Below are 20,646 nucleotides of genomic sequence, written 5' to 3'. Positions count from 1 at the left end.
ATCACTCGCTTTATATGAGTTTACGACACGCAAACAGACTTTAAAGAAATGTAATAAATCATCACGACTGAGTAATAAAATCCAACAGAATTTGCTAAAAAAATACTTAAGCTTTTTCCGAAGCAAAAACTTTTTAAACAGATGCAAAACACATGGAAATAAACCACAACAATTATAAATGTAAAGCGCATTGTAAATAAGTTACTCGCAAGGAATTTATATGCTCAGCACATGCGGCGATGGGGAGTTACGACGTCTCAGCAGGCTAGCACACAAACTATGTCATATTCTAAAAGGTTCTAAGAATAATATCGTCTAGCTTCTTTACGTCTATTATTGTCATTGTAGTGTTGCTACATTGTACTATCAAAAAAGGTACATTTCTATTATTAGTTTCAGTAAAAAATTACAAACTTATTTGAAATTTAGTATATTGGTTTTGCTTATTTATTGTTTATTCTTAATACATAATGTATTTATTTGTACCAGAATTAGGTTCTGTTGCCTTTTTCTTTACCTGTGCTCAAAGCGTTTTTACAGTAGGAAATATTCAACCGTAATATTTGCATTTTTTTTGTTATCGTGACTTTCGTATTCTTAATTATTTTCCTTTATTTAAACATTTATTTTTTCTTTGAAGCTTTATTATTTAGAAAGTCATTGACATTCATAGCATTGATATAAAAGACATGTGTATCATAATATCAATGTACTGTCAATCATCCGGTTGTTCAATTTATAGTCTGGCTTGGAACTCAATTTGCATTAATAGTTTCTACGCCCTATAAACCTGCTATTACCATCTTGTCTTTAAAGTGTGTCTGCCTTCAACACAATCAACTGTTAAACATATGAATAATTTTATGGTTTCCTTATTTCCGTCCAATTTACAATTCCATTCGTCATTGTACCAACCGCAATGCACTAAGCAATCGTATGCAAAGTGAACATTAAGCATGCAGGTTGCATCTTGCATTCTAGACGGCATTCTACACCTAAGTACGTGAGGTATGACATCATAACTTAGTAGGGGATTGAAGTCTTAGTGTTTTCTTAGAGTTTGCATATCATATTTGCGAACGTTATTACGGTGGTTGTAGCTTAATGCATAGTTTACAAGGAATCTTTTTTGATTTTAGGTAATCATGCTATTTACCTTAACCCTTTCAAGGAAGTTTAACCGGTCATTGAACTTACTCATAGTATATCGATAGACTTGTCTGGTACACATCTTTATTATAACTAGGACAAAATATGACATTTGGGTTGAAGACGTCGTCTATAAACGTACTGTCTGAAATTAAAATAACGTCGGTAATATATATTTTTATTAAATAATGTAGGCTCGCGTTAGACCACAATCTCACCTGATGGTAAGTGACGATGTAGTCTAATTTGGATCACGCTAATCTAGCAAATGCCTATTCTAGCCTTGAAGACTCTCAGATTATAACGAGTTGGAAAAACAGACGAACAAGAACAAGTACTCAAGATTATCGATTATTTACAGCATAACCGTATTTCCTTAGACATCCAAAATGTAATAGAAATAATTCATGAAGTGAAAGAAGAAAAATTAGAACTATCTAAGTGAGTGTTTCTCAATTATACACTGACAATGTTTATGGTCGCGATTATAGTACTGACAAGTAAATTTACCCAAAATGGCGGTTTTCTGTGCCTAGTTAAAGAGTTAACACTAAATTATTTTTGACAAAAAAGACTTTAAAAACAGTGCACTTAGATTGAATTCCCATGAAATATAATATACGATACGATTGATACGTACCATAAAAATGACTACTACCCATTGGTCAAGTTATGTGCTAGGAAGTATACTATAGATAAAGATTGAACATCTAACGACATTCATTAAAATCAAAAGCAATTTAAATCATCTCCAAAAACAACAAAGCGCATTCATTTGTGGCTTCATACTATATCCGTTAAGGGCTTGTGAGTTGTGACGCAAAAACGAAATAATGGAATTCGCAAATTGAACTTTGCCCTGTGACAGTTCGGTTGGCGTTTAAATGCGTTCGTTGGGATATCAATCAAATTTTGTCTGCGTCCGTTCGGTCTCCCCTTAAATCGGACATCGATGTTTTTTAGACGAATCAACTTTTTTGTTGTTTCGCTAGGGGAGTGTGGTAAGGCAATCTTTATGTTTATTTATCTTTTTACTTCTGTCGTATGTCTGTCTAGTAATATTCTTTATGCTATATCGTAAGGGTTCGTTTGAAAAAAGATGAAATTGCTACAAGCTCAGAATTAGAATAATTTATTCAACATTATTATCATGGATAAACTTGTTGAAGGTCAATTTAACATTTTTGAATCTACGTCATTTCTCAAGGTGTTATGGCTGAGGAGAAGAAATGACAAGAAACTATAACAGCAAAACATCTTTTAAATCAATGTAGGTATACATTTAATACCAGGCCTTTTATAATTTAGGTAATCTTTAATCTTATAATAAGCTTTAATGCATAAAATAAGCTACACACGAGCTTTAAATTTATTTTCTGACAAATCAATTCGTACAAGTTCTATGTTTGTGTGTACAATAAAGTGTTTATTCATTCATTTTTAATCATCTTAGACTGGCTTTGTATTTCTAGATTCTTATCTTATTTAGCCTAAAGTGTCCCATTGCTGGGCAAAGGCCTCCCTCCTTTTCTTCCAGGACTCTCTCCAGTGCTTCCAGGAAAGCATTTAAGTCGTCGCGCCATCTCCGCCTCGGTCTGCCACGCCTGCATCTGTCTCTATTCGGAAACCATTCTGTCGTGATCTTAGCCCACAGGTCGTTAGACATCCGAAAGACCCAATCTGCCACCTGCCCAATCCCACTTCAACTTGGCGCCTGCGTGGACCACGTCCGCAATTATTTCTAGATTATCATTTTATAATTTATCTTTTACCAAAATGGGTGCTACTTCTTTCTAACGACGTTTAAGTTTGGTAGTAAACTGTAAAATATAAAACTTCTAATTTCAAAATCGCCTTACCAGCCAGACCAATGTCAAAAAAAAAAACAAAAATAACTTTAAACCCAGCAGCGTTCCCGACATAACAACCCGTAACCGGTTACATAACAATTTTTTTCTCACATTTAAACCCGAAACATTTGCTGCAATGCCAATCGAAAATCGAATCGCAATCGTAAATATTCATACGATTCAATCGATGAAAGGACGCTTCGTTATTCCGAAACCATTCGTTCTCTGATATTAGATTGTGATGACCAATGCATTACATAGTAGACACATGTCGAATCACCTGTACATCTGTGTTTTATGTATCACATGTTGAACATCGAATGCTATGTTATTCATAGTTTTGAAATAAGCGTGGCTAGCGAAATTGGGTGTTCTGATTGCAATTTATTATTTTAATTTGTTTGTATTTGTTTGCATGAGCCATGTCACCCAACGGCTCAATAATAACCTGAAGTGTTGATGAGGTTGGTCAGTCACTTCAAAACCTACACTATATTCAAATTCAAATTCAAAAAATATAAAAGACGGAGTCTGCTTACCGAACCTGAAGATTTGATAGATCCGGTCTTTAAAGAAAGAAAGAAAGAAAGAAAGAAACATTTATTATTTAGGACACCACTTTACCACCTAGGTACTTTTATAAAGATATAATATTAAATATTTATATAATTCCTTCAGTTCAGTATGAGGGTAAAGGTATTTATGTTAAAAGCGCATTGTGGTCGTGAATGGCCGGTATTCGTGAAGCGAGAACGAATTCCAAATTGTTAGGGTTCCGTCAAATGAGTACGTAATCTCAAACACACACACACACACACACACACACACACACACACTTACCTAAGCTTGTCCTATCTGCGCTTATCGCTATTAAATATACCATAACATAGTTACACTTTGAATCGTCAATTTTTACATAACGAACGTCTCATCCGCCTAAAACTACTGCAGCTTCTCACAACCTGTATAGCCGGGGAAAAGAAGCTGCAAGAAAAACCTCGGCACAGGGCCCTAGACGCGACTTACTAGGGTCGATTAATTCTTTCAAATATTCTTCCTCTCAGACGACGTCCTGAGCCGAAGTCGCGACCAACTGGGCACCCTTAGGCCTGTTGTCTTAAATTTTGTACCGGGTGAGACCCCTCAGCGCTCCCGATTTGTCCGGTCAAGTAGCTAATGGTATCTGCGGGAAATCTACAACAAGTCACGTCAAAAAAAGAAATGCTTGTCCCTCACCCGCTCTGGGTCCTACTTTAGTCATAGAATAAGGAATAATACTACGTATAGAACGGCAACTCTCCGCTCCCCACCAGCGTCTGAGCTAGGTTTACCTCACCCCTACATAGTTTAGACTTGGATCGTATGGCGTCAGACATCACACACACAGATGCGCGTCTACGATAACGTCAATGTGTGGTGTCTGTGTAAAATTAAGTTGTTTGTATGAAGTGTCCGGGCTTTGCTTTAGTCTATGCCGTGGGTGTATGGGGTCGCGCGATCTGTCTGTCTCACACGGCTAGAATAACATTTTTGTATAGAATGTCCGGAGCATGCCGAAATGTTACATCCTCCTTTATAGCACATACGGAACCAGCAGAAAAAAATTCTACTCGGATGAAATCTGGTCATTTTTTCCGCAACGATATCCTAACATGAATAATTCCAGTCGCAGAAGGTTTTTCCTTTTTGCCGGTGTATTCCGTTTTTTCCGGTTTTCCTTTTAATATACGGTTCGGAAGATAAATGGCGAGAGACAGCGTTTTTGATTGATATCGCGATTGGTATGGCGAAGGTCGTGGCATTCGTTGGAATGAATGCGCTTCATATTATCGATTTTATGAGTGTTGGCTTTTTTTTTTATACATAAACAGCCTATATACGTCCCACTGCTGGGCACAGGCCACCCCTCAATCTACCGGACGGGGTATGGAACATAATCCACCACGCTGCTCCAATGCGGGTTGGTGGAGATGTTTTTACGGCTAATAGCCGGGACCAACGGCTTACCGTGCCCTCCGAAGCACGGAATCATCTTACTTTTTCGGACAATCAGGTGATTCAAGCCTGAAAAGTCCTTACCAAACAAAGGACAGTCTCACAAAGTGTCTAACCGCTAGACCACAAAGGCGGTTGTTGGCGTTTTTATTATTTTATATTTATAACACCATGTTGTTAGAAAAAATCGTTAAAGCACGGGGACAGAGCAGCCTAACCGGGTTGCTCAGAAGCTCTGCGCTCCCCATTTGTACGGCCAAGAAGTTAATGCCATATGCAATAAGGTACGTCAGAAAGGCATATAACGAGGAAAGTTATGAGTATGAATGGGGATGGATATATGGGTAGGAAACGACTTTGTGTAAAGAAGGATATGTGTGTGAAAGGTGTGAGTACTGAGATGAGGACTGACAGAAATGAATGGAAGAGGAATACATGTTGTGCCGACCACACCTAGAGTGGGAAAAGGGCAGAAGAATGACGAGTAAGGTACGTCAAAATAAGGACATAAGACACTCAATTTTGCGTACTAAACCGGCGTCGCGGGCAAGAGCTCTTCTTGCGATGCATGTACTTCTGACTACTCCATTTGGCATATAGTCTTCTTCTGTCGTGTGGGTTGTGAGGTGGAGTACCAACCTCACCAACCCTGGTGTAAGGGTTATGATTGAGCCGCCAAAGGCCCCTGACATGGCTCACGTAACGACTACTTACTACATCAGTAAGTAGTTGTTACGTGAGCTTCTTTTTGGATCTTACTTTTTGGACAATCAGGTGATCAGCCGGTAATGTCTTAACCTAACGGGATCACAAAGTGATTTTTGTGATATATGTCCCCACCGGGATTCGAACCCGGGACCTCTGGATCGTGAGCCCAACGCTCAACCACTGAACCACCGAGGTCGTTGTATATAGTCGTAAGCTTATGTTATATTGTTAGATATTATAATTGGGTCGTGTACCAGGTTCAAGATAAATTATGAAATTCTGATTACTAAATAAACACAAATGTGAAACTAACGAAAAGCATTTTCTTTATTTTATTTAACTTAGTTATGAATTTTAATCAAGAAAAACGTAATAATAAGTTCGACATTTTATTACGTTTTTCTATGACGTCACAGTGTGCGTTTTCATACAAATTCCATAGTAATTTCGTGTTTTGACGTTTAGTAATAAGTAACTGATTTGACTAGTTGGAAACTAGCCTATTGTGGCTTGCTGACATTTTGGGCTAGTTGTCTGTAAACAGCATGGTATTTTTAAATAATAATAAATAATTAAATAACTTGACAGCTGATATTGACCGTAACGTAGGCTGAAGCCTCGGGAACCCTTTGAAAATGTTGAATTTGCACTTGACATCCAATTTCCGAACTGTCGAATTACGAAATAATATTTTATGAAAGCTGCCAATGAGTTTTATTAATAAATATTGCAAATATTACATGAGACTTAAAACATAGCTGGTGAGAAGTAAGTCAGTAAGTAGAAAGTCCAAAAAAAAAAACAAAAAAAAGTTCTTTCACAGTTCAGTCATGAGCAATATAATGTACCCACTTTAGGAGTCTATCGCACTAACATATTTGACATTTAGTGAGACTTACAGTTCAATTTGTCAATAATGTTAATGTGACATGGTACCAAAGTATAATGTATATTAATGCTCGATATTACGGTTGCAGTAATGTTGTTTGTAGAGACTGACGTCTAAATTAGGGTATCCTGTATTTTAGGGCTCTAGGCCGCCATCATCATCATTTCCTAGCATTATCCTGTTTTCCCCCAACCCCCTCCGGTTGATTGAGGGGAGGCCTGTGCCCAGCAGTGGGACGTATATAGGCTGTTAATGATGATGATGATCCTGTTTTCCACAGGGTCCGCTTACCTAACCTGAAGATTTGACAGGTCTGGTTTTTACTTGCGATTGCCTGTCTGGCATTTCCGCGAAGGGAAAACCAGCCCAATACAGGTTAGGTCACATACCTTCGAAAAGCCCACCACCAACTCTCGGCCTCCACCTGTAAAAAAAAATCAAAATCAAATCATTTATTCACATAGGATTCATGGTTTTGTAGACAGTTGGTAGGTTTTATGTTCTAAGTATCACATGATCCGCTAGATATAAGCATGCGAAAATTTAGGAGGTAAGTAGGTAGGTATTTAATCTATACTTATAATAAATCTGTAGAGAGGTCAATTCTGTACATTAAATATTTTTTCAAAATAACTATCAGGGGGTGATAAGTGGTCGATACTGATGCCAAAAATGCAATCAGTAAAATTTTTGTCTGTCTGTCTGTCTGTCTATCTGTCTGTCTGTCTGTCTGTCTGTATGTTCCTTATAGAAACAAAAACTACTGGACGGATTTTAATGAAACTTGGTACAATTATTCTTCACACTCCTGGACAGGTTATAGTATACTTTTCATCACGCTACAATCAATAGGAGCAGAGTAGTGAAGGGAAATCCTTTTGTATGAAAAATCTAAACCACTCAAGTTAGACGTTTGAAATTTGGCATGCAGGTACCTTAGATACCGTAGAGGTGCACTAAGAAAGGAATTCCCGAAATTCCTACGGGAACGGGAATTAGCGGGAAAATCCTTTTGTATGAAAAATCTAAACCACTCAAGTTAGATGTTTGAAATTTGTCATGCAGGTACCTTAGGTACCGTGGAGATGCACTGAGAAAGGAATTCTCGAAATTCCCACGGGAACGGGAATAAACGGGAAAATCCTTTTGTATGAAAAATCTAAACCATTCAAGTTAGATGTTTGAAATTTGGCTCGCAGGTACTATAGGTACCGTAGAGGTGCACTAAGAAAGGAATTTCCAAAATTCTCACGGGAACGGGAATTAGCCGGAAAATCCTTTTGTATGAAAAATCTAAACCATTCAAGTTAGATATTTGAAATTTGTAATGCAGGTACCTTAGATACTGTAGAGGTGCACTAAGAAAGGAATTCCCGAAATTCCCACGGGAACGGGAATTAGCGGGAAAATCCTTTTGTATGAAAAATCTAAACCACTCAAGTTAGACGTTTGAAATTTGGCATGCAGATACCATAGGTACCGTAGAGGTGCACTAAGAAAGGAATTCCCAAAATTCTCACGGGAACGGGAATTAGCGGGAAAATCCTTTTGTATGAAAAATCTAAACCACTCAAGTTAGACGTTTGAAATTTGTCATGCAGATACCTTAGGTACCGTGGAGATGCACTAAGAAAGGAATTCCCGAAATTCTCACGGGAACGGGAATTAACGGGAAAATCCTTTTGTATGAAAAATCTAAACCACTCAAGTTAGACGTTTGAAATTTGTCATGCAGGTACCTTAGGTACCGTGGAGGTGCACTAAGAAAGGAATTCCCGAAATTCCCACGTTACCGGGAATTAACGGGAAAATCCTTTTGTATGAAAAATCTAAACCATTCAAGTTAGATGTTTGAAATTTGGCTCGCAGGTACCTTAGATACCGTAGAGGTGCACTAAGAAAGGAATTCCCGAAATTCCCACGGGAACGGGAATTAGCGGGAAAATCCTTTTGTATGAAAAATCTAAACCACTCAAGTTAGACGTTTGAAATTTGGCATGCAGGTACTTTAGTAAACTTAAAGCTTAGTTGCAACAGGATATTACAAAATTCCCACGGGACTACCGTTAGCGGGAAAAAACATTTGTATGAAAAAATCAAATCTAAATAAAAGGAGAAACTGACTGACTCAGTGACTGACATATCAACGCATAGCCTGAACGGCTAAACGTAGGCATTTGAAATTTGGAAGGGACATAGCTTAGGTACCGTAGAGGTGCACTAAGAAAGGAATTCCCGGAATTCCCACGGGAACGGAAATTAGCGGGAAAATCCTTTTGTGTGAAAAATCTAAACCGCTTAAGTTAGACGCTTGAAATTTGGCATGCAGGTACCTTAGTTAACTTAAAGCTTAGTTGCAACAGGATATTGCAAAATTCCCACGGAAACGGGAGTTAGCGGGAAAAAAACATTTGTATGAAAAAATCGAAACCGCTTAAGATAGATGTTTTCAATTCAATTCAATTAAATTATTTATTGCATTCCATGTAGTACAATGGGGTGTTACATAGGCATAGGAACTAAAACATGGACCCTGTAGGGCACAGCAACGTTGAAGGGAAGAGAGGAAGTGTGTATTAAAATTAAAACTCAATGAACAATCAATTAAAAAAAAATCAATTCAATCAATTGATTCAATCTAGCATGCATGCATACCTTAGTAAATATAAAGTTTATTTTTGGCTGTAAGTATTTTGAAAAATGGGAGTTATTGGGAAAAAAAATGTATGAAAACATCTAGACTGCATAAGTATGCACTCCCACACACACAAAGATCTCTCTCTTATATAAGACGCCACGCGGACGAAGTCGCGGGCAAAAGCTAGTTAACTAATATAAATCTAATAAAAAAAAAATCTAGTAATAATATTACTGTAAACAATGTGGAAAGAATACAATAAGAAGGAAAGTAAGAAAAAGAAACTATAAATGCGTGTTTATACTTAGTATACGGCGTGATTCGATGTGAATCATGTGCTGTTTTTTAATTAGGCCTTTAAACCAAGCATCATAATTATAAAATAATAAGCTAAACTAGACTTCATAAATATACGACTATTCCCAAAAAAATGTAGCTTCTTCTCTCGTGTGGTTTGTGTGGTGGATTACCAACCTTATCAGGGTTACTATTGTACGTCGATCGACTAACGTAACGACTACTTACTTACATCAGCAGCTAAGAGTTCGTTTTTTATGTTAATATTTTATCGCTTTCTAAGTCCCTAAACAAAATTTTTTCTTAACACGTTGTTGATCAGTTTTTTACCATATTTTGACACAAGTAATTTGTATACAGGGTGTTAGTGACATCATAATGTAAACTTTGAGGGATGATTTAGGCCATGATTTGGAGTTGATATCAAGTGCAATTTTCCGTGGCAAAAGTATGGAACTGAAAATAATTTAAAAAAACACAAATTTATTTAAGAATTTTCCGTGAAAATAATTAAAAATAAAACACAAAAATTTTCATGTATTTTCCGACAGCAAATTCCACTTGATATCAACTCGGAATCATGTTCCGACTCATCCCCCTCAGTATTCGTTACGGTGTCACTAACACCTTGGTGTTAGTTAGGACTATTTTGTCGGCACGAGTATCGATCAGTAACTACATAGTCATACGAACGGCTATAGCTGTTGACGGCTATAGCATTGGTGACGTTTTTTACAGAAATATACCCGTGTTGATTGACAGTGTTAACCGTTTTGGCGTTAATGCAAAATTTAAAATGACGTGCATTAGTGCGGTAGGTAAGTAGATATGATGTTTCTGTAATTTTTTTTTTAAAGAACGTCTAGGGCCCTGTGCCGAGGTTTTTCTTGCAGCTTCTTTTCCCCGGCTATACAGGTTGTGAGAAGCTGCAGTAGTTTTAGTCGGATGAGACGTTCGTTATGTAAAAATTGACGATTCAAAGTGTAACTATACATACTCAATAAAGATATTTTTGAATTAGAATTTGATCAACGTGTTAAAGAAACCTCTAACGCGTGTATCAGTCAACAACCTATGACTTTTTTTATCTATTCCAGTACATGAAGAAACCGTTGCTTAAATTCATTTCATTTTAGGGTTCCGTGCTCAAATTGTAAAAACGGGGCCCTATTACTAAGACTTCGCTGTCTGTCTGTCTGTCACCAGGTTGGAACTCAACCACTATAGTTGGACTGTTGAAATTGTCACAAATCATGTATTTCTATTGCCGCTACAACAAAAAAAATATACATACATAAGCAGCCTATATACGTCCCACTGCTGGGCACAGGCTTCCCCTCAATCAACCGGAGAGGGTATGGAGCATACTCCACCGGTGTTTTTACGGCTAATAGCCGGGACCAACGGCTTAACGTGCCCTCCGAAGCACGGACCACGGAGGCTGTTTGACAAAATAAATCTTTACCTGAAGGGGGTCCCATAAAACAAACGCGTTTTTTGTTGGTATATAAAATTTGTATACTTACTGTTGTTTACCCGGTCAATGGTACGGAACCTTTTGTGCAAAGGCCAACTCGCACTTGGCCGGTTTTTTTACTAGTTTTTGCTTCAGTTATCTGTGACCAACGCATTGGTCACTTCTTTTCAGTAACAAGGTAGCTTTTTACTTGGACATCATGAATACTGTTACCATTTATTTTTTCTCTTAGCTATATTGCGTTACGTTATAGTCACTGATCACTATAGTCTTGTGGTTCACCGACTTGCTTCTCAAACGGAGAATGCCGGTTTCAGACTTGTATAATTTTTTTTATTAATTTATCTAAAGGACAGTATCTTTAGTATCTAAATCTTTCTATATTTAAAATGGAAATGGAGGAGCTCGGTGGCGCAGCGGTTAACGCCCTCGGTCTGCGATTGTTGAAGTAAAGCAACTTTCGCAAAGGCCGGTCATTGGATGGGTGACCACAAAAAAAAAATGTTTCCATCTCGAGCTCCTCCGTGCTTCGGAAGGCACGTTAAGCCGTTGGTCCCGGCTGCATTAGCAGTCGTTAATAATCACAAATCCGCACTGGGCCCACGTGGTGGTTTAAGGCCCGATCTCCCTATCCATCCATAGGGAAGGCCCGTGCCCCAGCAGTGGGGACGTTAATGGGCTGATGATGATGATGATGATTTAAAATAAAAACAAAGCAAAAATACCCCACCACAAGCTTCTTCAAAAGTAACTTGAGTGCAGTTTTCACTAACACAGTTGGCTCGACCATTTTAGACTGCTTGCCTATCACGTTGGTCTGACACAAAGCTCGGTGAGGTGTGGGTACTTAGTTCATCTTGCGATGGAAGTACCTCTGACTATCCCAATTGGGACATATTCGTGAGCTTATCTTCTTCTATCGTGTGGGTTATTAGGTAGATTACCAGCCTCATCAACCCTGGTGTCAGGGTTATTACTGACCCGCCAAAGGCCCCTGACGCGGCTCATGTATTTATTAATTTTTCAAAACCTATTACTGCGATGGGCTGATCACCTGTGACCGTTCGGATCAGCAAAGGGTGGACGTCTAGCGATTGTTAGGCTTATGACCTGGAGATCCCTGGTTCGATTCCTGTTAGGGCAACACAAATATCAGTTTGCGATCCCTTGTTTCGTTTGGAAATTTCAGCATGTCACCTGATTGTCCGAAAATAAGGTGACCCATGCTTCGGAGAGCAGGTTAAGCAGCCGGTTCCTACTATTTACTAAAGTATGAGAGTCATTACATGAGTCATTTCGTGGGTGTTGACGACTCAATAGTAACCCTGACTGACTACAGATGGGTTGGTGGGCAACAGAGGGTTGATGAGGTTGGTAATCCGCCTCACAACCCACACGATAGAAGAAGAATATCTAATATCCATAGACACTAAATATACATACATAGAGACTAAATATCGGTGGCCTGTTTATCAAAACTTACAATCCCTGTTTATCAAAACTTACAAACTTACAAGAAATTTTCTCGTAGAAATTTTTATTTTTACAAAACTCTGTTTATTAAATCTACACATGTAAATTACAATATGTTACATGTGTCAATGTTTATTTCACAAGTATATTTTACAATCCCTCTACTTTTTTGGTAAACGTAATTTACACGTACTTGTGAGTAACTTGTAGCTTGTGAACGTGTAGACTTTAAGTTTTGATAAACACGGCACAGGACTAATCAGAAGTGACTTTTAAAATCCTGAGTAGAGATGCTTCGAATATTCGCGTTCCCGTATGAACAGATTGCAACTTGTCTTATTCTTGTTTATACGTTCTACAAGCATGTATTTTAACCCCCGACGCAAAAACGACGGGGTGTTATAAGTTTGACGTGTCTGTGTGTGTGTGTGTGTGTAAATGTGTCTGTCTGTGGCATCGTAGCTCCCAAGCGGATGATCCGATTTTAATGCGGTTTTTTTTTTGTTTGAAAGGTATATCAGTCGAGAGTGTTCTTAGCTATGTTTGGTGGAAATCGGTTCAGGTCTTCAAGGTCATCAGGTCGTTTGTTAAGTGTGATAGGAATGTTACACGCTCAGTTTGCTTGCAAGCATATGTGGGATAAGTTTTTTTTTGCTTTTTATAGGGTTTAGCATTTTTAATCTTTTGTCATAATAATTGAGTACTTTGTTTTCGTCGGGGGATTTTTTAATTTTTTTTATTTATTTTTTTAATATTCGGCGCTTCGGTCGACACCGTTGCCGAATATTCGGTATTCGACCATATCACTAGTCGTAGCAACGTAGTCCTGCGATTATGAACCTTACGGCAACAGGTTACTAACCCATTTTTACATAAATACATAATAATGGAGTATGAATTATGTATTATTATGTTCTAATACATTGTTCAGCATAATAGTAGGTGTATTATTAGTAGGCTAAGACCTATAATTACGAATTTCTAATGTCGTCATGTACTCAGCTCCCATAAACGAGGGGTTAAAAATTCAGGAGTTGGAATCTTTTGATGTAGTAGTTAGGTAGTAGGCGAAGTTTCAATGTTTAATTATATGTATTTATTAAAGTTACCAATAATTTATATCATTACAGAATAACGACCTCCGTGGTCCTGTGGTTGAGCCTTCGGCTTATGATCTGGAGGTCTCTGGTTCGAATCCCGACGGGGACATATTACTGAAATCACTTTGTGATCCCTAGTTTCGTTAGGATATTGCAACCTGGGGGGTTAAAATGGCCACATCAAATCAAAGAAAGCAATATTATAAATAATATTATAATAAATTTTACAGTTGCGCATATAAAAGTAAGTGCGCAATGCAAACAAATGTCAAATACAATATTGCTTTCTTAGATGAATTGTCTTATCGATGTCGATGAATCTTTTTAACCCCCCTGATCGCCTCATTGTCTAAAAGTAAGACGATCCTTGCTTTGGCAGGCACATTAAGCCGTCAGGTTTGGAGGAGGCAGATATAAGCCTTTTGACTTTTGTCTTTGACCTTCAAACGCAAGCGCAGTCGACATGTTGGTCCAAACTTTCTAATCCTTATCGCGAAAACCAAACTTTCTAAGGTACCTAATTTTATTCATCTAACCCACGTTTTCTTTCAATTATTTTCTATCCGTGCAAAAATTGAAACTTGCTTGTCTATAGACAAGAGGTATACCTCTCTTCTGTGGTGTGGGTTGTGAGGTGGACTACCAACCTCATCAACCCTGGTGTCAGGGTTACTATTGAGCCGCCAAAGTCCCCTGCCACGGCTCATGTAACGACTACTTACTTACACCAGTAAGTAGTAAGCGGGACCAACGGCTTAACGTGCCTTCCGAAGCACGGATCATCTTTTGACTATAAGGCGACTGTTATGTAGCCTTGTCGTACTTACAGAAATAGCATGGCGGCATTGTAGGCGTTAGTCCATGTTCCTATTAAAAAATGTTATTTCGATCTACACCCGAGACGCTATAAGATCGATACCCATAAACTATTAAACATTGTCTGTTGGTTTAAATATAGATGTAGTGGGGCTATGCACTACTATTGTCTACTTCATATTGATTATTATTAGACAAATAATGGCCCCGATTCCTGCAGACACCGCCTAATTTTATTTTAAGTTATATCCGTCATTTTCATATCCGTCGAAAAGGAAAGGGACGGATGATTCACAGCTCTTAATTTTAGGAAGAATGAGTAAATGAATGAATAACCCGGGCGAATCAAAAGGTACGTCGCTCGTATGCAATCCGTTTGACGTGCTGTCTACCTAACTGTGTCGGGTTATTGACGGATGTAAAATTTTTAGACGGTTGATTTAGATTTGTGCTTAAAATTGACGTGTGTTCCATAAATTTTATGCTGGTCGATTACCCGTCCCTTTCCTTTTTTTTCGGCGGATAAGAAAATGACAGATATAACTTAAAATAAAATTAGATGGTATTTACAGGAATTAGCACCAATATGCCTGTAATAAAATTTACCAAAATAGAAAATGAACCAAAAATGTACTTATTTATTTATTTATATAGACATTTGCAACATTACAGTATAAACCATTGCGTTACAAACAAGATTCTTATGGGTCTAAAACAAATTTACAATATTATAATGATAAATTGAACAAGAATAAAGGAAGGATACACAGAATAATAACAAAACAATTCAATTAATAATAATGAGACAATACATAACAATAAAATAAAAATTATTTAACATACTTAATTCGTTAAATTTATTGTACGTAGCGTAATTATAATGAGGAAGTATCCAGGCCATTTTTCTTCGTTTACTCTTCTAATTTCATGCACAAAAATATCAATATATGATACTAAGGTTCATAATTTCACCACTGCAAATATTTCGCTAATTTTTGGTTAAGATTGTGTGTGTTACTGTGACTAAATTAATTAATTAAAATTATTATAATATTTATTATTTACAAGCATGTATTTTAACCCCTATTTGTATGTATGTATATGTGTGTATGTATGTATGTGTATGTATATATATATATATATATATATATATATATATATATATATATATATATATATATATATATATATATATATATATTATTTATTATTACTATTTTCTTATTTTATTTTATTTTTCTTTTTATTACTGTTCGTGTCATTATATGTTTATTGCACCAGCCCGTGCTCCAATGCATTAACTTCTTTCACCCTAAGGTTGCCTGGCAGAAATTGCTATTTAGCAATAAGGCCGCCTATTGTACTTATGTTTTTATTCGTATGTTTATGTCCTTTGTATATGTCGTTGTGCAATAAAGTATTATTGATTGATTGATTGATTGATTATTTACTTAGTATTTTTTAAATCATTCTTTTTAAAATTTATTTTTTATTTTAATTAATAATTATCAAATGTCGCCAAGTAAGACAGATGTTAAAGAAGCTTTTGTAAAGATCACAGACATCTTTGATAATAGATAGTTCCCCGAGGAGGTATGAAGACCTTTGAAACCACCTTAAGGCATAAATCTAGATTTTATAACATTTCTTTAGATCTTTCCCCAGACTTTGTAGGTGAACATAAAAACTAAAACCATAACTCCTCTTTTATTTTTTATATTTCTTTTTGTGGAATTTTAATAAAATAAGCGTCGAAGGTAAGGATAATCACGGACATTAAAATGTATTAAGAACTGTAAGTGATTCCGTGCTCGGTAGGGAAGTTAAGTCGTAAAGAACACCTCAATCAACCCACCGTAGAGCAGCGTGGTTTTTTTTAACGTGACTTATTGTAGATTTGCCGCAGATGGCATTAACTACTTGGCCGGACAAATGGGGAGCGCTGAATGCTCTCACCCGGTACAACATTTAAAACAACAGGCCTGAGGGTGCCCGCCCAGTTGGCGGGAACCTCGGTTCAGGGCGTCGTCTGAGAGGAAAAATATTTGAAAGAATTAATCGACCCTAGTTGCTCGATAGCGATAAGCGCTGATTGAGGGAAATCGTTGACCACGCCGGCGGGGTCGGTATCGGCGGAGCAGCGTGGTGGAGAATGTACCTTCTATGATTTATTGAGCGCAGGCCTGACTGCAGGCCTATAGACTGTTTATGTTTGTAAGAACTATAGGTAAGTATTTGTGTTTACTATTCGAATCCATAATAGTCCTGTTCCGAGACCGCGTGACTTACATCGTAGTGTAACGGGTTCAAATCCCGGTTCGGGGTCCAAACCACTGGATTTGACTTTGAAGTCATGTTTGGATAATTGATATCACGTGGTTTCCAGGATTAGATTAATGGCAATAGGCTCGCCCTATTACATGGGACTTGTACATAGCTTTAGTACTATAGGTATACCTCTGTGATTATATTATAAACCACATATTATTTCAGAATTTTATACGCATTATCCCTTTTCGGAGGTTGTCAGTCTAACTTGTGGCTCTGCCCACGTCATTACGGTTCACAGGCGTGCATTTACGTATGTAAGTTAAGTATCAGCTGCTACTACTACAAAATCAATTTTGTTGTGACTCTATAAATATATAATATATCGAGTTATAAATATAGAGCTAGAGTTAGATAAATATCTAACTCTATAAATATCAATACCAATACTCCAAAAATCTATCACCGAATCCATCAAATATAAACGGAACGAGAGCCACTTCTATTTTTATCAACAAAAAGCGATTGAATCAACATTTTTTCCAATCGTCCGAAGTATTATGGCATCATCGACTTCGTGATCAAATGCTCTAGAGTAGGATTACTATGAAATCCTTTGAAATATGTAATTTCCATCGTCTTGCTTCACAATTAACTAGGCTTACGGTTACTCTTTATTACCATCCGTGACTATGAATACATTTTCAGACTAGCGACCCTTTGACACGGTGCTGCTCACTTCTTTTGGAGGGCTATAGCGCGATCTGGTAGATAAGACAGCTAAGGTTAAGAACTTTTTATTACTGAAAGTATTGTCGAAATCCTTTAAGCAGATTCTGTGACAAAATAATTAATCATTTTAGAGGTTCGATTTTTTTTTAATTTATTAATTATTATCGGTTACTTATTTCGCCAAGTACATTTTTATCCTTGGAATGAACTCTAAGTAATTTTATGTACACTTGACACTTGAAACTTTAACATTTAACATATAATTTATAACATTAGTTTGAGTTAAAGATAATTTGTCAAAGGATCATTTATTGATACAAACACTTTTTTTACATAGACAGTAACGAAGTAGATATACATATTTAGCAAAATGAATGATTGATTATTTAATATTTTACGTAGTCGTAATATAACAGTAATAAAAAAAAATAAGACATAAATAATAAAAAGAAACAAAAATTTTGAAAAGTGTAGAACAGTCTCTCAAAATGCCATTATTTTTAATTTATTTTTTAAAAGATTATAATAAAATAGTAGTAATCGTTTATATTTATAATTTATTTATAACGTTGAAATTGGTTAACAACAAAATAAGTTGTTTAATTCCCACTTGTATCTCGTAAATTTTAAATAATATTTAGAATGGGATCATGAAAATCGATTGGTTTTGACTATACGAAACAGTATAATAATAATATCGATTTGAAGGTGATACTAAAAGGCTAAAAGTTTAGTCTTAGACTTAGTTAATCCTATATTCAAATATTGATTATGTGTCTACACCTTTCAAAATCTAATTTGTAATACCAATATTATTCTAGACCTTAACATTAAAATTAATATTAATTTAGCATATTTCACCAAATATTTAGACTTGACATTATGTTTGTTGATTAATATTGTGAACTATATGAACTCTATAACCTTGTAAGTAAATGAATCGTAGAAGCATTAACTACTTGGCCGGACAAATGGGGAGCGCTGAGGGAGTAGTTAGGAGAATAAAAACGGAAACACCATATCATATTTACATAATAACTCCCTCATTTTGGTTATAGAAAATGATCAATACAATAACAAACATCTAAATATATCACAAAATCCACGTTTCCTATTCAATAATAAAGATTATCCCTTGCTATATTACCAAATGTTGCCATTTATCGAGTAATTATTACCAAATGATCTAATTATACGGAAATAACTCAGTAGAAAAGCAATAATGGTAAATTAGACGCGCATATAAAAAGATTATCAACGCGTATGTTAGGGAAAGGAATTGGGTTTGTTTTGGCGTCACTGATTGTAGATTTGCTTGAAATGGCTTTCAGTACTTGGCCGGATGAATGGAGAGCGTAAAAAGTTAAGGCAATATGCCTGAGGGTGACTGGGCGCGAAGGTTGACTCAGGGCGTCGTCTGAGAGGATTGTGTTTGAGAGAAGCCGTCTGAAATGGGTTACACAAAAGCCACATATTTTGACCAAGGTGTAGAATTAGTTAAGTTGGTGTGTGTAGAGTTACGGCATGCAGAGTTAGGGCGTGTAGAGTTAGGACGTGTAGAGTTAAGGCGTGTAGAGCTCTACGAGAGATCTGAAAATTTTTCACAGAACATTGTGTATCAAAATGTTTTTAGTATTATGATTTCATGTTTGAAAATATTCAGAGATATTTATCGTACAGGGATTAAGTTTTTCAAGCTATTGTTACGTTTTCGTAAAGATATAATTTCACAATAATGCCAGAGATGGTACAATGATGCTCCCATGAGGCCGTATATTAGATCTGTTGTTACGTTTCATATTACCTCGTAATGTAATGGAAAGGTTATTCGTTGATTAATTTACTTAAATGTACTGCATTTTTACATCTTCATCCTTAAGCACAGTCATAGAATAAGGAATGATACTGCGTATAGAACGGCAACTCCGCTCCCCACCGGCGTTTGACCTAGGTTTACCTCACCCCCCCCCCCCAACCAAACCATCGCTATCGACCCACTAGAGTCGATTTATTCTTTCAAATATTTTTCCTCTCAGACGACGCCCTGAGCCGAGGTTCGCGCCCAACTGGGCACACTCAGGCCTGTTGTCTTGAACGTTGTACCAGGTGAGAGCCTTCAGCGCTCCCCATTTGTCCGGCCAAGTAGTTAATGCTATCTGCGGCAAATCTACAATAAGTCACGTCAAAAAAAATATTCCGGACCGGGACGGTTCTGCAATAATCGAGTTTCAATGCACGCAGTCACACAGAAATCGCGGTTTCATGCAATTGGATCTCTCTGTGCGAGTGAGATGGATGATAAGCGTGCACTCTCTTACTCCTAAACGACTTACGGCGGTAAATCAAGCTCCCTTCTCTATGTAGTAGGTATATTATTATTATTGTTGCCGCAGCGTTCGCGGTACCGCTTCTACGTGCATAGGCCTTTATTCTTTCACATAATATAGATTCGTTGTACTGCATTTTAAGGGCTTCCTACAGAAGTATTGATGTCATGTCAAAACATTCGCGTGCGTATTATTTGAAGTAATTTTAACTTATACTCGTTTCGTAGTAGATAAAAAGTAGAATTGAAAAGACTTAAAAGCAATCATTAATCATTATGGCATTTGTCTATACATCAAACTCATTGAAACAACCGGTGGGAAATAGGCGTGAGTTTATTTATGTGATAAAGTTACATAAACTCTTTATTTTTCACTTTCCTTCCACCGACTGTAATTGGAATACCATTGTATTGAAGTCTGTAAATTATGTAATACAAACTGGATTTAAAAAAAAAGAAAAGAATGGAAAACACGAAACAGTAGGACTAGGGCCCTGTGCTGGGAGGTTTTCTGGCCACGTCTTTCCCTCAGCGTTACAGATTCCGATGTGGTAGTAGTTTTACAGCTAGTTACATAATATGTAATTTATTTTTTGACGTTCAAAAAGCGCTAACTTTGTAAGCCAATTTTGAAAAATAATTATTTTTGAATTTGAATTTTTGTATGTATCAAACACATTTCTCGGTCCATTGTAATGTTGCTAACTATTCTTGGGATGGACTAAACAATAAATCTCTCGAAGACTTGCAGACACTGTTGATACGAAGTCTTGAGATGTATATAACAAACAATGAACCGCAGAAACATGGCAGTGATAATGATAACAATTTCTTCTATCGTGTGGGTTGTGAGGGTACCAACCTCATCAACCCTGGCGTCAGGGTTACTATTACGATTGCTTACTTACATCAGTAAGTAGTAACCGTG

The 20,646-nt window shown here is 36.8% G+C and overlaps 1 protein-coding gene across 3 annotated transcripts in view; it reads left to right on the top strand.

The window, feature by feature from the left end:
• The window catches only part of LOC126377811 (latrophilin Cirl), a 471,420-nt gene that overhangs the window by 346,724 nt on the left and 104,050 nt on the right, over window positions 1–20,646 (top strand). The gene's annotated exons all lie outside the window — the stretch shown is intronic.

Source organism: Pectinophora gossypiella, chromosome 24 (genome assembly GCF_024362695.1).
Source record: "Pectinophora gossypiella chromosome 24, ilPecGoss1.1, whole genome shotgun sequence".
Lineage (NCBI taxonomy): Eukaryota > Metazoa > Arthropoda > Insecta > Lepidoptera > Gelechiidae > Pectinophora > Pectinophora gossypiella.
This window is presented reverse-complemented; position numbering and strand designations above follow the sequence as displayed.